Raw genomic sequence first — 9,366 nt, forward strand, 5'->3', positions numbered from 1 at the left:
CTGCAAGCTTTACACTGCCCTGGTGACATACCCCTGCACGTGCAGCAGGAGCAAGGGGCACAACCCCACGCCGCTGCCCCCACTACTGCTGCACAGGTAGGGGGTGCGTCGCCAGGGCAGCATGGAGCTCATAGCGGCAAGAAGCTTCCCTGCACAGCCCCGCTCTGTCCTGCAGTGCCAGTTTGCACCCACTAGGCTGCAGAGGCACTGGGGGAGGGCAGCAGGGTAGGGAGCCCAACCCTGCAAGGGGCAGCCTGCACCTGCCCCTGTCCCACACCCAGATCTGGAGGGCACAAGTCCCCTCTCCCTTCCCATGAGTGCGCATAGTGGTGGGGAGCCTCCCCAGTCCTCCAGATGAGCCACCCATGGCCCTGTTCTGCTCCCCACCAGAGCAGCAGCAGCAGCCCCAGCCCTGTCCAACTCCCTACCTCCCTCCCTATGTGGGGCCTTAATCCTTCCACCACTTACCTACAGGAGCTGTTCTCCAGGCTGCCTGGCCACCATATGCATTTACATACACATGGCATCCCAATCCTGATTGCCCTCCTCCCACTCCCCCCAGCCCCCTACAGGCTGGAAATCTGCCAACCTGCAGAGAGCTCTTTGCAAAAGTGCACAATCTGTGGGTTTCTCTGTTAAAATGAGCAGTCTCCATTTTCCTTGGCTTAAGGGGGAAATCTGCATTTTTCTCTGTTATTCTGTGGTAAATGGAAAACTCAGATCCCTGCTGATAATATATTTATATGACCCGGTGGATATTTGTGGTAGTGCTCTTAATTAGTTCTGCTGTTTTCTAGCACTAAAGTCCCCAGATGTGATGATGGGCGAGTGTTTGTTCTCCCCTTGGGACTTCCCTTGTCCCTGCCTTGTCACCTCTCCTCTTCAGCATGTGCCTGAGGCCACTGAGCAAGATTGTGTGGAGGCTTGAAGTGAGGTGCCATCAATATGCTAATAACATCCAGCTCTCTTCCTCTTTCATCTCATCCAGGCCCTGCAGTCTTCATCCTGACCTAACCCATTGCCTGGCTATAGCCAGGGACTGAATGAGTGCAAACTGATTGAACCTGAATGCAGACAAATCAGAGGTCATGGTGTTTGGCAGACCTCATGACTTAAAATGATTAGAGACACCAGTCATTAATGGGGTTCAGCCTCACTTGTCATTCAGGTTTGTAGTCTCTGGGTGCTCCTGGATCCTTTACTGCATCTGGCTAGGTGGTGGTGGTGGCTAGGAGTACCTTTCACTAATTCAGATTTGAATCTGCCTTTCAGATTTGAATCTGACCATCATCATCCATGCTTTTTAAATCTCAAGGCTAGAATATGTCAATGTACGTTAATCTAGGGTTGCTTTTAACTGCAGTTAGCATAGCATGTGATGCCCCACCTTCTGATGGGGGTGGGTTGCTAGGAGCACATATCTCCAGTGCCCCAGAGTCTGCAAAGGCTCCCAATAGCTTTCCAGGCACAATTCAAAGTGCTTGTTTTGACCAATAAAACCCTATAAACAGTCGGGGCCCTACATAATTTAGGACCACCTTCTCCCTTATGCTCCATCATAATCCCTAAGGTCAACCAAGAGCAGTCTCCAGGAAGTAGCATCTGTGCACCGAGTCTGTTTGGAGAAAACGTGGAAGGTAATCTCCAGTAGTCATTCCCCTGCTTTGCAACGTCCTCCCCATTGTGGTCTGTCAGACCCCGAGCCTGGACATCTTGTAAGGACCTACTATTTGGGCAGGTCTTCATTAGGTGGAGTTAAGTTTGGGGGCATTGTCTGGGGAGTTTCATTACTTATTATTCTGTTCTAATATGTTTATCTATCTTTATCATTTATAATGCCATAACTTTGGACCCCATTACCTGAACAAAAACAAACACTGCATGTTTTCTTTGCAACTGAAATTTTGAAAGGATATAAACTTGCTGTTGTCCTGCTCATTGAGAAACAGATTCCCGGCAAAATCATAATCCATTCTGTTTAATGGAGTTCAAGGCGTTTGGGATTACAGATCCACAGCCTTCCAAACTAAAAAAAGAGGTAATCTTAACAAATCCTCAGTTAATTATGTAGTATATTTAAGCAAAACACCTTCTTTAACTTCCTCCAGAACATCATACACTAACCTTGCTCTACAAAAGGGACTCTTTTCACCTACCCATGCTTGTTTCGAATCCCAAAACATCTCCTTTTCAGCATCAGGAATATTGACAGAGAGAGATCAAAGATGTTTCTTAAGGTCAATTAAATAACATTTCTCTTTCCTTGCCCTCACAGCTGACTGCAAGCTTATAGAAGCCCAGTGAGCAGGATGGCAACCCCCCGAGCTCTGCACTGGCCCCAGTAATTCCTTTATGGCAGGCCTTACTGTGAGCTGCACCTTTCTGTATTCAAAGAGCTATGCCTATGCTGCCACTTCAAAGGCTTAATGTTGCTTTAGGGGATTCTGTCTTTACAGAGCTTCATATCAGTGAGAGGATTTTCACGTCATATCACATCCCACTTTTGAAGTTTCTTGTTAATAGGGGTCACCTTTGAAGGCGTCCCAATTGCTGAAGAGGTTCTTCTCCAAGTTCTTCATGTGGCTCGGGTGTCTCTCTGAAGATGTTTTTAGCATTCCTTCAGAGAAGTTCTATCTTTAGGAACATCCCTGAACAGCTTTTATTGTTTAGTCCTGGGCCCCTTGAAGGGCTTTGATTTCTTGTGACAAGTCCCTCTTTCTGGGCTGAATCCTGCAATTCTTCATCAGTTCCTTCTCAGGACTGAGCTTGCTGGGAGTACTCATCTGAGTAAGGTGAGCTGAATTTGCCCAATGTGCTACTACGACAAGCCATATTTTTCCCCCCTCACCGCTGAATCTTATTTCCTTAAGGAGCAAAATACAAATAATCTGTTTTAAAAATGAGAATACTCAGTACAGCTGCGCTTGGACTTTTAATTTGGGATAGTCAAATCTCTCTCTCTCTTCTTTTTTTTTTTTTTTTTTTTGAGGGGGGAAGGGGAGATGGAGGGGTGGGAAGGGACAACCCTGCACTTAAATCTTGATCTTTTTGTGATTTTTTTTTAAAGTTTGATCTGTTCTTTTTTTCTTTTTCTTCTCCCCTTCAATGCTGTACTCACTTGCTGTCAGGAAAAATATCACATGCATATATGGTATGTTTGGCCTTACTGGAAATAGAAAGCAATAGAAAACTCCTAAGAAAGCTTCTTTTTATAAGCTTTGAAAAAGTAATAGGTTTGGATAAGAACCTGACTTGTTTGAGCTCTCAGCTGAGCTAACCACTTCCTAAGTCTTTGAGGCTTTTCAAGTCCCCTAGGCTGTCAATGGGACTTTCACTAGGGTAGTGATTTCAGAGTTGGTCTTATAAAATTACTTTCTTATTTATTTACTTGAACCTTTTTTTTAGAATATATATTTTAAAACAAACAGTATTTTTTGTACATACACAATTCTTGGTGTTTTCTCTGAAAGTTGTAAGTGGACTAGGAATGCAAGACCGGGCCCTAAAATGTTTATCTTTTAATACCACTAAAACATATCACCTTTCAATAACAAGCCATTTATAACACTTTCCCACTTCTTATCCAGTAATGTGCCAGGCTTCCAAAATCCTCTTTCAGGCATCTTTTTGTTAATTTTTAGAAATTTACCTGGTAATTATTTGATTTAATAACTTCATAGATTTCATAGACATTAGGCCGGAAAGGGACCTTGCAAGATCATTGGGTCCAGCCCCCTTCCCCAGGGGCAGGAAGTCAGCTGGGGTCAAACGATCCCAAAAAGCTAGACGTTCACGTGCTTCTTAAAAAGTGTCCAGAGTAGGTGCTTGCATCACTTCTGAGGGGAGTCTATTCCAGGACCTGGGGATTTGGACAGTAAATAAGTTTTTCCTTATGTCCAGCCAGGTGTTTGTGACTGTCATGGGACAGGGTCCTGTAGGATGGCCGTGATCTTCCCAAGGCCCCCTTACCGTGCCAAGTTGGCCCAATGGGCACCGTCGATTCTCTCCTGCCACATCTTTGATGGTAAATATATAATAGGGAGGCTGCCTTTATGTTGTCTTGGACACGGTTTTGCTGTACTCTCTGACCCCGTGGGCTCCTGGACCCCTTGTGGGTCCCGTTCTGCAACAGGTGTTTCAGGGCACCCTGGCCTTATGGGCTGTGTGTGGCTCCAACCATCCCTTTACCACGCCCCAAGCCTCGCAGATGGAACTGACGTTGTTCGGTCTGGGCCTTTTTATAAATTTGGCCCCCTTGTCCTCCCCGGGCTCTCCGTGGCCCTATCTCGCACTGTGCCTTCACTGGGGCTCGGGCTTTCCGTGGCCCTGCAAAATGCTGTGCCCTCTCTGGCACTGGGGTCAATGCACCCCCCAAATGCTGCTCCCTCTCTGGTGCTGGGGTCCCCACACCACCATGGGTCCCCTATGAGGCCTCCTACTGCCCCTAATAGCCTCACCCAAGCCACCGGTCTTAAATAGCAAACAAAACGCAAGCCCCTGGGCTATAACATAAATTCAAGCTGCCTGGCTATAACATCACTCAAGCCACACCAGGGGTGCTCTATCCCTCACCAGTATCAGAGGCTGTACCTGCAGTCAGGCCTCTCCCCCTTTTGCTTGCTCTGGGAGAGCTCCTTCCCCCTTGGCTACTGGCAGGGAACTGCTATCCTGACCTCAGCCCTGGGGTTTATATGTGGGCCAGGCCCTGCCCCTTCTGGTCAGCTGACCACTGGCAGGTGTGGGCCACTAGCTCACTCTAGTTGCCCTGGTAACCAGCAGCTGGGGCTCCCTACTCACTGCTAGGGCTCTTTCACTAGCAGTTTCCACTCTTGAAAGGAGCAGGGCACCTAAGTGATCTGCGACAGTGACCATTGGAGCTTGTCTTCCCTTGGGGTGCCCTGGTGAACAGATGTTCCCCCAGTTCCTGATGCACACCCCTTATATACTTACAGCCTGCCACCGAGTCACTCCTGAGCCTGCGCTTCTCAAGGCTGAGAGCCAAGTCCTATGGCTCTCAGCCTCTCCTCATAAAGCCTGATCTCTTGTCCTCTAATCATGTGCGTGGCTCTCCTCTGGACTCTTTCAAGCTTCTCCGCATCCTTTCTAAATTGCGGAGCCCAGGACTGGATGCAGCACTGCAGCTGTGGCCTCACCAAGGCTGAGTAAAGCAGGAGGATGACTTCCTGGGTCTTGCTTGAGATGCATCGGTAGATGCAAGCCAGAGTTTTGTTTGCTTTGCTGGCTGCGGCATTGCATTAGTGGCTCATGTTCATCTTGTGGTCAATCATGACCCCCAAGTCTCTTTCAGTCATGGTGCTAGTAAGTGTAACACTGCCGAGCCTAAAAGTATGATGTGGGGTTTCTCTCCTGAGGTGGGGCACCTTGCATTTCTCCATGTTGAATGCCATTAGGTTTTGATCTGCCTACCTTGCGAGCCTGTCCAGATTGGCCTGGATCGCTAGCTTATCCTCTAGTGTGACTGCACTTCCCCATAATATGGTGTCATCCATGAATTTAGCTAATCCGCTTCTCAAACCACTTCTTTTGAATTATTTTTCTTCTGAAAAATGCACTTCTACAGTGAGGCTGGAAAATGCCATATGCATTTATTATGGTATTTTAGGCCTTACCAGAAGTAGGAAGAACCAGAAATGTCATACAAAAGGCTTTTCTCAAGAAGCAACTATTTTGCTTTGAGGATGCAATCTCAGGATATATGTGAATTCTGAGAGGCAGGTTGCTGCTGGAGCATTCCTGTACCACCGTATGAAAAACGAGTCTACTTATCTTCTTAAAATAGAAGTGAAAATGCTTACGGAAATCTCACTTAAAAATGATGTAGCTTTTATTTTTATGATGGGTTCAGGTAAAGGAGTCATACATATGATTATTTGTGGCAAAACTAGGAGCAACATATCATCACAGAGAGAACCAGACAGTGACATGCTATTTAAGTCCCAGTTGGGGCCTGGGCTCTCCTAACTTCTAGGGATTCTGGACCCTGTAGTCCCTTCTACAGGAACATATTGGGAAGGAGAAGGCAAGTATAAAAGGACTAATTGTTTTCACTGGGAGGGAATGCAGCAGCTGCTGGCTGGTGAAGTTGTGTTCAGATGTGGACTGAGACTGGGCCTGTTGGTAAGGGCTGCCTTGTGGAGAAGCAGCTTGGAAGGCAGCTGGTTGAAGTGCCAGGGAGAAAAGATAAGCAATAATAGGAAGTAACCCTGGGAGATACAGAGTAAGGAAGTTTGGTAGCTGCTTCAGAGGCAAGGGTCTCAGGATCATCTGATGGTTTTCTCTGGTACTGAAATCCCTGCAATTAAAGGTGGGTTTCTCAGGGAATTATGGCCTCAGGAAGCAGAAGGACAACTGGACCATGACATAAAGTGAGGAAACTCTTATAGTTCAGGGTAAGAGTGTAAAAGGTTGCAGAGGGCTACATCTAGAATACCTATCAGCATGAGGAAGATGTGCTTTGGCAGGGAACCTGACACTGGGAACACCTGATCCGAGACCAGGTGAGTTGAGCCTCTTTCAATAGCCTCTTCCAAATTTTTCCCCACTTTTTTTTAAATTGTCTATGTAGAGATCATGGTTAAATTCACAGGAAGTAACCTCTATAATTTCCACTGTGAATGATGTACCTGATGTGCTTAGCTGAAAAAGAAATATTTGCCTATTCTTATAAACCTATCAGCTATGAAGACAGAATTAATAATCATGAGACAAATATGCCTTTCTACTGTCTCTTCCTTACTTTGCATTGCTACCTCTCATCTTGTAGGTTGTCTGTTATGATGCACCCAGATGTGACTTCAAACAAGCTCCTCCATAGTAGCGTAATTGGAGCTAGTTAGTCAAAAACTCTTAACTTCCATTTCATGGGGAAAGTCTGACATTGCACATTTGATTTTGCTCCAAAATAGAACAAAAACAGACTTTAAAATTTACTACAACACTTAACTAAAAAACAATTGTCAAATTTTATTTGTAAAGTTTGGCTTTCATAAGCAATTTTCATTTCAACCTTATTTGCATGCTTATGGCACATCAGTAGAAAGCTATATCATGCAATACTACTGATATATCTTGTGTCATTTCTTTTTATTTTCATTTTTAGATGATTAAAAAACATTTTTATATAATGAACAGCGAGAGCTTTTATTTTCCCAAAAGTGTCAAGTTGCTTTACTACATAAAAAACAAGAGACCCTTTAACAAGAAATTAGGAATACAGCATTTCATTCAATAATAGAACAACAGCTGCTTTTAACAGCCTAGAAAAATTTCAGGCTAACACAAGGATATTTAAAACAGCTGCTGCTTTCAACAATGAATGTAAATATATAATATTTTGACTACTATATTGAGCCACAACCCAAAATAATATGTAAATAAAGTTTCACATTTTTGCCAGTGGAAACAATATTGCAATATGTCCTGTTTGTTACCAAACTGCATTTTTCAGTGGAAAACTTTTTTTTTCTTTTACTTGAAAATTTTCAAACCATCTCTAATCACCAGTCTTGCAAATTTTTATCCATGTCCAATCACCCATCTTCCAAATTTTTACCCGTGTCCTTCAGTTAATAATCATATCCTTTGTGGGCTAACTTGAAAAATACATGAGCTGTCTTATCAGCTGATGGTGTTTTACAATGGAGGACAAGTCTCCAGTAAACAGTGATTGATTACTAAAACTCTTCATGCATCCTTTTCTGTCTCTCCTTTTAGATGTACTTACCTTTTTCATTAGGAATATCACTTTTAGAAACTACTAATTCATATAAAGAATATTCTTCTTCTACTTTAACTTATTCTGAATCCAATAATCTTCGGACTGGAAACTATTGGGAGTCTGGTAATTGGAGTTCTCCAGTTGTAATATGAGATAATTGTACTAAATATCAAACCTGACTTCGAATGTTTAAGTGCAAAGGCATACAGTGCACGCTCAGTGGGAGATCCCCTTCTGCAAACTCTTAGGATAGTTTCTAAAGCCAAGATCCAGGAGATAGTTTAGAGCTGAAATATCTACTTATAAAAAGCAACAATGGTGCCTTATAGTCTTATCTTGCGTAATAAACGCCTGCTTATTTAAAGGGCCTATTAACCTTGAAGCAAATACGGCTCCATTTACATAAATGAACAGCAAAATATAAAATCTGGCTGAAGTAAAACTTAGGTTAATTAGGCAGCCCTTGTAAGGCAATACACGTCCCTATTCTCCTTAAGAACTCTAGTAAGTAACTAGTAATTTCACAGTAGGATTCTGGGCCTTTTGTGGTTAATAGTTGGCATTTATCTCCCTCTATCCATCTCATTACATCATCCCCTTAATAACTCATCTACTCATGTGCACAATTAATCTTTGATTGACCTTGCAGATTAGCATCGAGGATCTCTTGACTTGTAGAAGTTGTGGGCCGCTTCTGTTTGAAGTTTAGCATTTGCCAACAGCTCTTTTAATAACGCAGTAGAGGGAATGGGCTTCACACACCAAGGGTCTCAGAAACTGGCAGCATTCCCAGGTTTTACTGTGCATGCATGCTCTGATGAGACACAAAAGCAGACACAGGGATAGTGGCAGAATATTGTTGCTCTTGTACAGGCTAGACACAGAACTGATTCTCTGCATTGTGTTTGGCCTGGGATGCTAAGAAATCCAGGATCAGCCAGTAACACTGTGGCTGTTGCTACCGTGTGTTGAAGTTGACTGTAGCACTGGACTGTAGCAGCCTAGAAGTTGACTGTAGCAGTGGAGATACAACTTCAAGATAAACTGAGTTTTAAGAGATACTTCATGTTTCCCTTTCCTTGTAACTTCTGAAAGTATGTATTCATTTCCTTCTTGTCCATCATTTTATATATAGTTTAGTAGCGTCAGTGTTATGTATGCCTTGATATAATATTCTAGCATGACATTAAGTGTTTGAAAAGCGATAGTACTCCTGGAACTGATTTTAAGTAGGTAGCTAAAGATGAGAACTTAGAACAGCTTAGTTAATGATATGTGAGCTTAACACTATAAGTGAAAGTAAAGATATATGTCTTTTATATCTTATTTAAGATTTTCATAAGGTACTTTGTCTCATACTGGAGTGCTTAGTCTGCAGTCAGATTGAGTCCATTCCTCACATCTGACCAAATAGGCTGTCACCTACAAGAGCAAGGGGCACAAGCAGGGCCTCCTGTCATGTACCCCTTCCCCTCATTTTGTTTTTCTGGCATGCCGGCACTCCAGCACCTTCCAAGGTAGGCATTATGGTGTTTTTCAACACTCCATCCAAAAAAACATTGCCTACCCCTGCTGTAGGGGGATTTATAGACATGCTCCAGGAGGCCAGGGGAGGAGGCACTTTAATT

This window comes from Alligator sinensis, unplaced genomic scaffold (genome assembly GCF_000455745.1).
Source record: "Alligator sinensis unplaced genomic scaffold, ASM45574v1 scaffold2341_1, whole genome shotgun sequence".
Taxonomy (NCBI): domain Eukaryota; kingdom Metazoa; phylum Chordata; order Crocodylia; family Alligatoridae; genus Alligator; species Alligator sinensis.